The 14,517-nt window shown below is 40.1% G+C and overlaps 1 protein-coding gene across 1 annotated transcript in view; it reads left to right on the top strand.

Moving 5' to 3' along the window:
* CA8 (carbonic anhydrase 8) overlaps window positions 1-11,216 on the top strand; it is a 57,286-nt gene extending 46,070 nt beyond the window's left edge. Inside the window, exon 9 of the mRNA XM_068396361.1 lies at window positions 8,753-11,216. The gene's annotated coding sequence lies outside the window, so the exon portion shown is untranslated. The remainder of the gene's footprint in view (window positions 1-8,752) is intronic.
* The last annotated feature ends 3,301 nt before the right edge of the window (window positions 11,217-14,517 follow it).

Raw genomic sequence — 14,517 nt, 5'->3', positions numbered from 1 at the left:
TCTAATTAGTTTTGACTGAATCAGAATGCAGATTCTATGCATGCCATGCTCACAAATCTTCAGAATGTCTGCTCTTCAGCCTTGATTGAAACCTTGGCAGAACTGAACCCTTTGTGGCTTATGATCAAATGGCATATGTTGATCTTCGATGCAATTTGTGGTAGTTTGTCGAATTGAAGGCAGAGATGACATATCATGGTGTGTAATTTCAGGTGAAGAAGTGATTTTTTTTTTTTAAATGTTCCTCTATCATGGGAAAGCCCAGATCTCAAAATAACCCCCTCCTGTTCTGGAACAAGTTTGGCCAGGCTCTAAATGAAGCTTTCAGGAGGACAGAACAGGTAGAACTTTGTAGCTTCACTGCTCTCTTTAACCTGAGAGGCTTTAGAATAAGTTTGTTGCTGTCTAGTTGGCCTTTTTTGACTCTGCTTTTCTGCTAAAAATGCATCTCTTTCCTGTAGCCTGGGGTTAAGTCTTTGGACTCTGTTATGTGGATTTTTTTAAAAATACATCCCTTAGAGAACAGCCTTTACATCTTTCTCTCCTGCAGTTGCCAAAGTTTTCACATATGTTTTCTTTGAAAAAGCCATTTTTTTCCTTATTTCTAACCTCTTTGAGTCATATCCAGTAGTGATAGAACCGGTCAGATGTTAAGCTGTTGATTTGTCAGGGAAAGCTCAGTATAGATTTGCTTTCGGACATGGAAGGTGAAAAAATTGAGTTCCGTTTTAGACAGTGAAGAGCAACAGAATCACAAAATGATTGCAGTTGGAAGGTGCTTTGGAGATCTGCTAGTCCAATCCTCTGCTCAAAGCAGCATTAACTCCAGTGGGTTGCTCAGGGCCATGTCCAGCTGGGTTTTGAATATCATAAGCTTGAAGACTCCACAGCCTCTTTGAGCAACCTGTACCTGTGTTTGACCACCCTTGCAGGGAGAAGTTTTTTCTTAATTGTAAATGAAATTTCCTGTATTTCAGTTTATACCCTTCTCTCATATTTATACACATTGATCAGATCCCTCTTGAAACCTCTCTTCTTGAGGCTAAACAGTCCCAGCTCTCAGGCTGTCCTTATATGACAGGTACTCCAATCACTTAATCATCTTTGTGGCCTGTTGCTGGGCTCACTCCAGTATGTCCATGTTTCTTTTGAATTGGGGAACCCAGAACTGGACCCAGTACTCCAGATGTTTCATCAGTGCTGAGTAGAAGTGAAGGATCATCTCCCTCCACCTGCTGGCAATGCTTTTCCTAGGGCAGCCCAGGAGGCTGTTGGCCACCTTTGTTGCATGGGTGCATTACTGGCTTGTGTTCAACTTGTTGTTTACCAGGATGCCCAGATCCTTTTCTGAAAGAAAAGAGAGAAAGGATAACGTTGTGACTTCCTCAGTGCTACCACTATTTTTTTTGATGCTTTGTACTTGACTTAGAGCCCTTGCTGTAGGCACCAGGGTGTTTCTTGATAATCTCAGGTGAACTTAGAAAAAGATTTGTAATTCTTATTGTTATACAGCAAAGCTGAACTATGGCAACATCAAATAAGAAAAACCTTAAATCTTCCATTGTATTAGAGGCTATTTTTTTGGCAATTTGAGTCCTGACTCATTATTTTTAAACATGTGAATTGTGATTATAGCAGCAGGCTATTTTATTTTGAGGCTTGCCACCTTGCCTAATGGACAAGTACTTTTTCAGTAGTGTATTCTTCACTGAATGGTTTCCAATGGATTTATTACTCTCTCTTTAATCCTTGTTGCTTTACATGTAACTGATTTGATAGACATGCCGTTCTCCTGTATTACATCAGTGGAACAGGTTTATCTGTAGTTGAGCAAGATATCTGATTTCAAACACTTAAATATCAACTTGATTGATAATAATACTGAATTCAGTATGGCGTGCCAACGTGTCTTCATCCCTTTGTAAATCAGGGTGTATAAGCATGATTCCATGCATAAATGGTATTGCTCCCATGTCCTGGTTTCACTGGGATTTGGTTTCAGTTTGTGGCCAGCCATGGTGACCAAGGCCCTTAGCAGTTAAATCCAGGGCAGCTGACCCAGGCTGGCCCACAGGTGTATTCTGTATCATTGACATCAAGCTCACTATAAAAGAGAGGGTTTGCTGGGAAGAGGTGGGGTTTTTCTTCTTCTCCTTGCCTCTCCTTCCTCTTTGCTGTGATTCCTGGAGCAACTTGCCTGTGATCTGTGGGTGGGTATACTGTTGTCTGTTTTGTGTTGTCATTTATATTGATTTTTTCATTTCATTAAATCTGGTTAACTTCATCCCATGAGTCTCCCTCTCTTTTTCCTAATTCCATTCCTCATTTGAGGAAGGGACATTGGGTGAGAGAAAAACTGCTGTTGTTTAGCCCCGGGTGCGGGCTAAACGAAGACATCCCATTTAAGAAGAGGAGGTCAAATAAGTGCCTGGTACAGAAGTCATTAAAATCAATGAGATTCTTTTAATAGAAGACAGTAAGACCTTGTTCTAAAAAATAACTTGCTGCAGTTATATTGAAAGTATATTTTCCTTTGAAAATGATAAGCTTTAATTTACTTTCCACTGAGTGTAAACTAAAGAAACTAAAGAATTCAGTCTTCATTGTGTTGTCTCAAAAGTGCACATCCCAGACACAATTTGTTTTGTATCTGTAAATGAAGAATTGTCCTTCAAGTGTGATGATGGTTTATACCTACTCCATCTACCTATCTACATTACTCCAGTTCTCCTGAACATTTTCTTTCTGACTGATTCACAAACTCCTGAAAAAGCATCAGTTTTTATATACACAAATGCATGTACACATTCGTACATACACATACATCTTTGGTAGACCTCAGATTGTCAGTAGCTGCAAGTTTATCCAATGTCCTGTAAATTATGATGGCAGAAATTAATTTGGATTAAAAGCCATTCTTAATATAATTACCATTTTCCTAGTTGTGCATTCAAGATTAGAGGAGAAAAAATAAATGACATCATTAAAATATCAAGGTTATGCTAGGCCGGAGGAACAGGAAGGAGTAATTTAGGGTGAGAGGAACAGAGACTGCATGCCTGATACTGCAGAGACTGTCTGCATGATATTGAGAGGTCTGAGCAGACAAGCAGAAACTGGCACAGCATTAGTTTCACAGTAAGAAGAGAGGGTAATGTGGTGACTGTATCCAATGCATTTAGGGAGTGGATAGTGCAAATGACTTGCTTTTGAAGCTGCTGAGCTGCTCCTGTGGCAAGAACACTATGCTGCGCTTTCCATAGGACATTGAACAGGGGATCAGTGTTGCCAGTGGGAATGAGCTAGTACTAAATAGGTAGTGGTGCACTCCCCTCTATGGCATTGCACATTGTGTGGTAGCAGTAGATTATAGAGTATGAAGGGACATTCAAATACAGAGAAAGACACAGAGCTGTGCCTTGCCTTTGAGAAATGGAGGTAAGAGTGGCATGATGCTATGGTCTGTATTTCTTTGCCTAAGCTTATCTCAGTGAACTTTGCATTTGAATGGAGGTTTACATTACCAATCAGTATGTGTCTTTACTCTCAGTTTACTAGTAGCCTTTGTAGTTCCTGAAGTTCACAAACAAGCTGCTCCACAGAAGTTCCAACACTTGGGGATTTTATGCTTTCCTGTTGCATAAAGCACTTGGGGATTTTATGCTTTCCTGTTGCACTCAGCTCTGATCCAGAGCTGGAGTGAGCTTTCAGCAGTCGTGCATCATTAGGCTACTATGACCATTCTTCTCTTTCCTGGTTTAAAAAAAAACAACACAAAGATTAGCAACACTAGTTCTTTAAAAATACAAACACCAGTTTCCTAGATCTGATGAAATACGAGTATTTATGCTGCTTCTCAGCAAGTGATTTTTCATTGGTCATTGTTTGTCTCCATGAGTTTAATTTTTGTGCTTAAAAGGTGGTTGGTTTAATTGTTAAGTTTCAGTCTCTGAAAGAAACTCAACTTCACGTTATCAACAAAACTGACTATTGTTCTCCTGTTTTTAAGAGCTTATGTATTGTGCCCAACACTCTGCTGCCACTTCAGAGTACTTGAGAATGTGCTTACATTTGAGCGTGTGACTATAGGACAGAGGGGAAAACACCTTTGGCTTGTGAGTCACACACCATAATCAGAGACCTACCAGAAACGTACCAAAACTTTTGGAGCATTCAGGGGACCAAGAGCTTCAGGAATGGCTGAAAGATGGTGCCTTTTCAGGTTGCTTCCCACTACTTTATTGTAATAGCAGGGAATGGGGTATGCACTGATATTGTAAGTGAACCCTGTAATGTCAGCCTAACTTGTTTTCCCACTGCTGAGGATTCAAGGTAGTGACTAGCAAGACACCTTTGTTACTTGTGTGACGTACCTCCGACACAGGAGCCACAATTTAAGGATTTGGTAGCCTCAGGCAGCCCAAAAGTCACAGACTGGTCACTGCTGCAGTAGGAATTCATGCTGTGTTCAGACCAGACCATCAGTATAGGGAGTGATCAAGCCCTAAATGAGAGAGAAAACTATTTTGAGTTGTACCTGTTTCCAGAATGAGTACCATATGGGAATTGTCCTTGTTCAATCCTTTACTGAGCATTTCTTAGAAATAGACACATATTGATTGAGGAATGGAAAACAGTTGAAATCCCTTAGCACATAAAGAAGCAGCAACGAAGAAACAAAATACTGTACTTCCTTTTCATAGCTAAAAAAATCATAAGATAGCCTAGGAATCTGGCCCCTGCTTGTGCTTCAGATATGATACTTCATGCTAACAAGGGCTCCCAAATTTCTTGACGTGTGACTATCGGCATCACACATTCTTTGCTGTCCACAATGCACTGTTATCATCAGCTTTTTTATGAAAAGCATTTTGAGAGTATAATTTCTAGCTGCTTACCATAAACGATGTATGGTTTGTACACTGCTACTTGGGAAGTGGTAATGTAGCTGGGAGTGCCTGTCATAAAAAACACCCTCACAGCATGTTTATTGGCAATTTCAACACAAAAACTAGAGTCTGAACGCACACTGAAACTCTGCCATGTTATTTTCGCTTACAGGGACAATGCTACAAATTAGTGCTGAGGCAAAATGGTAGGAAGCTTAAATCATCTTCAATAAACTACACCTGTTTTTTAAAATATAGAGACTCTAGATTAGTACATGTAAAATATAGTAATGTAACAGCTCTCAAATGTCAAGGATGTTAGAAGGACATACAGGTACATGTGTCTGACAACAGACAGAGAAGAAAGCCTACAATATGCATTCCTTCTTTGGCAATGTTATACATGGTAGACAGTGGGAGTGCACTCTGTTTTACCTAGATAAAATCACACAGAGATTTTTAAGCAGAACGTTATTACTCCACTGGAAATGAGGATCCAGATAGTTACAGAATTTGTCATTCGATTTCTTTCATATGAATGGAAACAATGCAATTAAAGTATGCAAACAAACACTTGCTGGGGAGACAGCAATGTTTTGAAAATAAATAGCAAACAAAACCTACCAAGTTATTTGGGTTACTGAAAATTTTTTTGCAACTGACAATTCTCACTCAAGGAAGAGAACACCTGCATGGTTGTTGTTAGCAGCATTTTATGACTACCACCACAGTCTATGACAGAGCAGTGCTACAAAGCAAAACTTACTGTAATTTTTAAAAGATTTTTATGCATCCCCAGAGCTCAAGAGAAACAAAAGTACATATTAGTTAGCTAGGTGTTGTTAAATGCCCACGGAACTAGATGTAGACTCAATAAATTGTGACCTTTTCATGGAAGGAATGCAAAGTGTTTCAGGAAAGATAAGGATTCATAAGGTAGTCAGTTCTCTTTTCTGAAACAGTGAATCCATGCCTGACCATACTTTCAGGTGCTGTTTTTAGGAAGATACAGAATAATGGTAATGTGTAGTCAGTGTTAAAGTAGTTTTGCTACCCATGTCCTTTGATTCTATTTAAGCTCTTAAACTTTTTGGTTTAACCTAGTGTTAAGGAGGAGAAGGTAAGATGCTTCTATAAGGAAAAAAAAAAGAGACATTGTGTGAGACAATAATGTTAAGGAATATGGTGAGACCAAAGAGGTGGAAAAACTCTACAGAAAGCAGATTGACTACTTTTAGGTAGCAGAAGAAAGTTTTTGATCTTGTTTAGTGATCTTGACTTAAAGCTGCTGCAGTGGGGTTATTTCCTCCCTATCAGATGGAAGGGTATATTATCGTGGCCATCCTATTTCATTTCTCCGTAGTCCATTTGTTTGCACTTTCTCAACACTTTTGGAAGACTTTGAAAAATAATCCTTTTCACTGAAGTTTTCTCATATCTTCTCCTTTAAATGTGTTCTGGTTATTACTGTGGGAACATTGGGACCTTTGGTTCCTATCTTTGCTCCTGCTACTGCTCCTTGTTTCTGAGATAAAGTTACAGTCTTGCATTTATCCCAGTTTCTACAAGAAAATTTATTCTTCGTGAAGAATCTTAAGTACATAAAATTATTATATGAAAGAATTAGAAACAAATATTCTTGGAAACATAATGATTTTTTTTACAGTCTGAGGATGATTTCTGAATTTTGATTAATATTTGTTAATATTTCTTTTTTATAAACCATAGGTATTGTGATAATAGCAGGTATTTACATTTTGTGGCACTGATCCTGAAAGCTTTTCTTTGGGGAGTGGTTGTCTGATCTGTAGAGGACTCCACCAGAAGCAGTGGGACTCTGTTTATATGTAGGACTCAACCAAAGCAAAGGAAGTTTCAGAGGCAGAAATATAATCTGTAAACAAGCAAAGCATCTGGGCAATTTTTCTGATTATAATACACATGCCCATGCTCAAATATTACATTTCCAAAAACTTCTCAGAAGAGTATGAGAAGCAGGTATCTTCGTATTTACATAAACCTTTAGCCTGGGTAGTGTGTTGCTTGGCCACATATATTATGGAACAGTGCTATTAATTTAGCATGGTATGAAAATTACTCTTAAACAAGAATAAAGGGTAAACATGAATAACAACACTACCAATATATAAAATCAGTCTTTTGTCAGACAATACATTAAGTATTTCTATAACAAACACAACTGAAATCTTCAGACTGGCTCGTAATTAGGCTCCTCTCCAGAAGTAATCCATTAATACAATAGCTGCCCAAATCCCAGTTCAACTTAATTTCATTGACTTTGATTTTTGGCCCAAAAGCTTGAACTAGTGAAAAATGTGCAAAATGTGCATTCAATTAAGGAGTAATTAGATACTCAGTTGTCCTTACATCACACTTGGGATTATCCAAGAAAGAGAGATACTACTCACTGCAGTGTATAAAACAGTTTTGTTAATTAGTTTAGCACTAATTGAGATTGAGAAAGTGTCACTGTATCACAGCATTAGTTTGCCTATACACAGAACCTTAAGAACACAAAGTTTTTGGCTTCTTTTGAGCTTGCTTTCTCAGATTTTTCAGTCTAATTCCCTGATCCAGTGTCTTCTGTCCATGCGAGAGGAACCTTTGTGTTCACTTCAGGGAGGGGGTTGGTCCCTGTACCCTTGTATCAGCAGCCCACTGAAAATCTTGCCAAGAGTTTTTGCAGAGATGGAAAATAACTTGTTATTATTACATGTTTTTTTATGTTACACCTTTATACCAAACCCCAGGAAGAACTGGGAGTCCTCTGTGCTGTTACATACAGTGTAATTGGCTAAAACCAGCTGCTCTGTGAAGGGCTTACAGCCTCCCTTAGAAGGCAGCTGGTAGAAAGTTCCTCAAGTTGACCATCAAATGGTTCTGCTGCCAGACACCATGACTTTTGGGGGTATTGGATGATAACCAGGGAGTACATGGAAATCGTGTCACAGATTGTCTCGTGGGTAGACACTGGCTTCTTAACAGCACTGCCGGTAAGTGACGGCCTCTACACTCCCTTCCTCTTTAAGAAAAAGAGTGGGCTCTCCAGAGATGTATTGACTCTTCCTGCAAGCAGCTGTAGCCCCAGGTGACCATTTGCACCCAAGAACTTACAGATTTTTTTGTGCATACACACTGAGCTATAGTTAGCACTAAAATAACCTCAGGAAAAAATGAGATTATTAATACAACAGTATGAAATGGTTTGGCACTCTCATACCTGCTGCTTCTGAACCAGAGCACTGGGGCAACCTGAGCAGCTGATTTCCTAAGGTTATGCTGAAGCACATGAATATGTGTTTGCATGAAATCAAGTATTGATTTATCTCTGCTGCTAATGAATAAGACTATTACTGCTATTAGGAGGGACAAATGGGGTGATTACTTTCTCTCTCCTGATCTCACCTGACTCCCATGAAAGCTGCATACTCAGCACTTCACTTGGTAGGTCCACTAAAGTAGTAAAGGGTAAAAAATTCTCTGTGTATATTTTCCTTTCTAGTTTACTGCCATGCTCTGCGCATTAGAATCAATTACCTGATTGATTCAGAAAGCCAGTTGTAAAATTCTGTTTCAAGTTAATAGTTTTACCACTGCATTTAACTTTGCATTTTTATTGCCATTTCCTCCATTGCTAGTAAATCTTCCAGCACTGGTTTTACCCTAAAAGAGAAGAATCAGGACCATTATGTCACTAGAAGTATATACCCTGAAACTGCCCCCACCTGCTGTCATGAAATCCCTGCTTTTATTTTTTCCTGTCTCCCTGCCTGGACATAAACAGTCTTTCAGACCCACTGCAGAAGAATTTCAGTAACATAATTGTTCCATTCTCTTTTCAGAGAGGGGGAAGACAATGCTCCCACAGTGCCCTTGGATGAGAAATGGAAACTTTTGAGGCTGCTGCTTCAGTTGAACCACAAAGCCTGTATTGTTTGTCTTCATCTAATTCAGCCTTGATAGACAGCTGTGACAGTTGGCCTGTCCGCACGGTCTGGTGAAATTCTGGGAATGGGGCTGTACATTAAAAGAAGAAAACACATTAAATCTTCCAGTTCACACTGTTAACTATTTCTAAATGGTAATTATCATTGCTTATATAGTTTCTTTGCCATAGCATTCAATAGTAGTCTGTGATCAAACAGTACTAATTTTAAGCTTGGTATGAATGTTAATATGTAGAAATACTCATGATTGTTTTGAATGTTAGATTTAATTTTATTCCATATCATCTCTTGTGCTGTCAGTAACCATCTTTTCTGTAGAGGGGAGGTGCATTCTATAAGGCTAATAAAAACACTGTTCACAGAGAGTATTATACAAATTCAGAATTAATTTTTGGGCAGAAAGGAGCACTTCTGTGCCAAACCTATGCACTTAACATGGTTTACCTGAATAAAGCTGAATGACATTTGCATTACTAGGAACCCTACTGAAATAAAGGACAATTTTGAAATAAGGAAAATTAACTGTTATAACAATGAACAGAATAATCTGGATTATTTTCTACTTGGTGAGTCTTTGCAAAGAAATGTTCAGTTCAGGCAGAAAATGATCGGCCTTTGTTCTCCTCTGAATTATGTCAGTTCCATTTGTTTCTGTACATTGCTGAGGATGGTGGTCTGGGGACCTGCTCTGCATGTCTGGTGCTCACTGCACAGCATGGGGATTGCCATGCTGGGCCACACCTGACAGAACAGATAAGGGAATAGTAGTCTAAGCCAGCTAGTCAAGCTCATAGCTTCTGATTCCTGTGAAACACCAAGATCTGAAGGACAGAGTCAACAGTGTGGTAGCTTTGGTCACCATAGCTGTCAGTGAGGTCCACTTTACTAGCATGAGGAGGGCAGGTTTATGCAGAGACCTATGTGAGTGGAAGAACGCCAGAGGCACAGATGGCAAGCTCCAGGCAGGGGCACAGTGGAGATGCAAACCGAGGGTTCACAAAGGAGGTTACTCCCTTGGAGCAGATCCGTGAGTCATCAATCACAAAGCGGTCACCAGGCAATAGTAAATGCAGTGTCAGAAGGCATGCTGAATTCACCTCTGCAAGGACTATGGGGAGAGCTGCTGCTGAATAATGAGTTATGAATTCTCTGAATCATTTATGTGTATATTAGGGATGGCAGAAACAATAGGACAAACCCACACACCAGTTGTGAGCTGGGTGAGGGGGAGTGGATGCTGCTGACTACTTCATGTGTTCATAACTGTGTGTACTGCAGAAACGTGCTTCCTTTGGAGAGACACACAGCTGCCCTTGACAGCATGTGTTGCAATAAATGCATAGAAAATGTAGAGCAAGCAGCCCACCATGAAGTCATCTGTTTATTTTGGGCTTAGCAGAGTAGCAATTGACAAATTGCTCCTTGGGCCTATAGAAACTTGTATTTCTTAGGGTTATATTTAAGGGAGTCCCTCTCCACCTTCTGCCCAAATTTAATGAAGTACAACGCCGTTATCCTGTCAACCAGCTTCAGTGCTGGCAAAAACACGCTTTCCATCTGCAATGTCCCCAGCACTTCTGTAATGTCCATGTAGCAACTTCACTTGCTGCTGCCCCTCTGCCTTCAGCCAAGACTCCTCAAGTAGCTGCAGCTGGAGCCCAACCCCAACATGCTGGTCACCAGAGCCTGACTGCACTGGCCCACATCTTGCCATGGGGCAAGGAGGAGTCTCTGCATAAAGTCTGCTGCAGTGGCCTGTGATGGTGAAGCTGGACTGCATGCAGTTCTTGAGTCTGATTATTTGTCCTAATGGTCAGGTTTGGCACTAAAATCTTGAAAAAAAAACCCACCCCAAAACAAAGCCCTACAAGGTGGAAGTCAACTGTTTTCTGCCAATTGAAAACCTATTCCTATCTCCTTGTACCCAGCAATGAAGGAACTCTCCAAAAGCAGAGTGAACCATATTCTGAATCTGGCAATTCTCAGGTTATATGCACATCTCATTCGGAAGGTTGTTCCCTTTGCACACAACATACTATTAACTACTGAGTATTAACTGAGAGGAACTGTAATATTAATACGGCAAATATTGACATTATGATGAAATCTGAACTAGATTCATTCTCTAAATAAACGTGTTCCTTATCTTGGAGCTGGCTGATATTATTCTGGCTGTGAAATACAGATACATTGCAAAGCAAATGATGTAATGTCTCCATTGAAAAGTTGAAGTCCATTATTTCCCTTTCCTGTGCTCCCTTCCTGTGTTTGCTGTTCTTTCCTGCATTGCCTTGTGCAGTGAACTTCTAGTCATAAATACTACTACTGAGGAATTGAGGTTAGTAAATTTTTGTCAAAATTTGTCAGACTCTTTTTTTTTTTTTCTCTAGGCTTCTCTTTGAAAGAGAAAAAAAATGCCACTGGTAAAAATACTTGTAACTGTATTTTGTCTTTAGAACCAGATCTAATTATAACAACAAATTCATTCACAAAACACACCCATTCTAATTACAGATTGGTCAAAACATATTCGTGGTGTACCGGGAAAAGTTAAATTAGTCTTTGTGGTTTCAGTAGGAATCCGCAGGGAGGAATTTGCAGGAAGGGCTCTCTGTGTATTACTTCAGTTACGCTGCACCCATGAGAGGTTTTATTGAGTGTCTGCTGCTCTCCAGTTAGATTTCTGCATGCCTGCCTTTGTATTAACATTTTTAAGAAATCGTAAAAACTGACAAAGGTGTTCTGAGGGAAGTGTAAGGCCCTGAATTAATAATTTAATCTTCAAGCGTACAGCTGCTAAAATTCTTCAGAATCAGATTGCTGTCAGCACTGGAAGTATTTTTAAAGGTAAGTATTAATGTATGTGATGCTCCACATAATTTTAAAGATTTATCTGAAATGTGAATTACAAGATTCCAAGAGGTGTTGAGCAGTTATGTACTTGTTGATCAAGAAATAATGACATAATACTTAAAAGCAGCTATGTGCCTTATGAGGCAAAAGCTGGCTGTGCAGCCTTCTGGTAAACTTTGGGATGGTACTGGGAATGAGAAGAAATACAGCTCTTGGGAGAAGGCAGGTGAATTGATGCAGGATGTCTGCTGTCGATGATCTTCCCTGTGAGGGTGACATGCTCTTTGTGTTCCTCTGTAGTTGTCTGGAGCTCTCAGGAAAACTTAGAGGCTTTAAGCTCTTAGCTTGACTTCAGGCTACGGTGTGACGCGCTTTGCACCCTGGGCTGTGATCCTGGGCTCCTGCTTGTTCAGATCAGAGGAACCTCTTAGAGAACACCATGTCTCTCTACAGCTGCTTTCTCCCTGGCTCCCACGTTTCCTTTGCATGAAAATCAAGGCATAGGTGGAGCAATAATGAATACTAGGCCTGTCCCCAAAATACATCTGGTTGGTGACCAGGCATAAATTGGTGTGGGTAAAGGATAAGTTTGATCCCAGACATTATGGTGGCAAGCATGACATGGTAGCTGTGTACAGAAACTGACGTGAAGCAGGACACCAAGTCTAAGAGGAAATAAGGATGGTCCCTGGCCAGTATCCTTGTCTGTCTCCTGAAGGTTGATTCATTGGTGTTCCTGAATCCCAGAGGCTACTGTCGCTAAAGAGTTAAAGGTGCTTAACAACAGGGCAACATAAAGAAAAGCACATAAGCAACTCTTGTGCTTATTATTTAAGGTGATGTTTGTGTCTGAGATGGAGTAAAAAACACCTTGATCTTATGTAGACACAAACTCCATGCATCCCTTAGGCTTTAATACAAACATACACCACAAACAGTGCTTTCTGAAGTGCCTCCGATGTAAACATCTGACAGTGGTGAGCATGAAACAGATGAAAGCTATGATAAGTCACTGAAACACATACAACTGCATATAATACACTATGTCAGCAGTATTTTAAATAGCAGGTATAAAGCAATTCTGGAAAATGTGTGTTTAACCTCATGTTGTGAAGATACCAGGTTTTTTTGATGCACTATAGGTCAGTTGGAAGTGAATTTCATTATCTTGAATCATAATTAAGAAAAAGCTTGGTCTCTTTAGTTGGATAATCATGTGTGGCTGAGCAAGAAGAAAAAAAATGCAAACCAAAGGTAGCAGATTTATTCATGGCTTAGAAACATGTAGTAATTCACATAGATAAGGAGATGTTTACTCAAGAGATAAATCAAAAACAAACACAAAAAACCCTGAGAGCTGTGTGCTCTTGGCAGGGAAGCCAGTAATGATTATCAGGTGCATGAGTCTCAGTGTGAAATTGTAGGCTGTGATTCAGCAGATGTGCTGCAGCATTTTGAACCTTCCTGATTTCTTGGCATTTATGTTTTGACCACCCCAGTTCCACATAATTTAAAATAAAATCCTAGAAACACGAGAGGCCAGAGCATCTCAAAATACCCGTGACTAGGGCTATAATGAATGAAAAAAGGACTTGCAGAGCCAAATAATCTGTTTTCAACAGGACCCAAGGTATCTGGCCTTCAGACTGTGCAAAATTTTTACAGGTGTCCTGTAAAGATGTTTAATTGCACTATATTATCCAGCCACTAGATGTCTGTGTACTATAAAGCTTTAGGCAGGGTTTATTCCCCAGCATAAAAAGTAAACAAAGAATATTCGTACCTATGTATGTCTCTCTCTGCATCATAATTTGGCACCTGTTTTTTTCTGACCTATGCCCCTTGTTCAATGAGGGATGTGTGGGCAAAGAAAAATTGTATGTATGAAAATTGAGGCTGGTTTCTATTAAAAATGTGAAGAAAACTGTAGATTAAGCCATTTGTCAAGATCACATCTACTCAGATAAAATTCTCAAATAAATGCTGGAAATCAAATCCAAATTGCCACTGTGTAAGTTGTCACAAATTGCAATTAAATGAGTCATGTGGCACCACGAAGCAACAGGAACTCGCAACAAAGGCAGCAGCAAGTCAGGCTGCAGTAGTGATGTCCCCAGGAGTAAGGGTGGCTACGAAGTCAGTCCTGTGGCCCCAGTGGGTGCTCAGTGCACCCGTGGCTCAGGGCACCGCTTTCCCGGCGTCACTGTAGCTGCATCGGAGATCTTCGTGGTGTTGGGGCCGGCAGCAGCAGAGCCACCAGTGGCTTTGAGGAACATCATGAGTCCCCATGCTGGTTTGCCTCCAACTCTTCAGGGAGTCCCACTGGTTTTTACTGCTTCTCACTTGCAAAATGGAGATCATCTGTTTGATTTTAATGTAATCGGTGCTGTTAGGAAATGCAAACCTGAGCTGCGAGCACTGTGAACCCAGGTATAGCCCCAAGGACTTCCTAATAATAAAGGTAAGGTAATAATTTATTATGTTAGAGCAATGCACATATCTTTCCTGAACAATAGGACAGCCCAGCCTAAGTGTACACTGCATGGGCAGATGTTTACATACCTGTTTGACATAAACACTTTTCCCACAGGATTTCCCCAAGGCACAATGATCTGCTGCCCTTCCTAGGTGCTCACTGTGCTGAAATGACAAGAATGGGATGGGGAAAAAAATCCTGTGCTTTCAGGGCCTTTGGCACCACCTGGAAAGCGAATATTGCTTGAGTTCAGACACGCAGCTTCAGAGGTCCCTGTTGTCTGTGTTCACAGTCTGGGAATAAGTGAAGTTTGTGAAGACTTGTGAAAATT

The sequence above is a fragment of the Nyctibius grandis genome, chromosome 3, assembly GCF_013368605.1.
Source record: "Nyctibius grandis isolate bNycGra1 chromosome 3, bNycGra1.pri, whole genome shotgun sequence".
NCBI classification, from domain to species: domain Eukaryota; kingdom Metazoa; phylum Chordata; class Aves; order Nyctibiiformes; family Nyctibiidae; genus Nyctibius; species Nyctibius grandis.
This window is presented reverse-complemented; position numbering and strand designations above follow the sequence as displayed.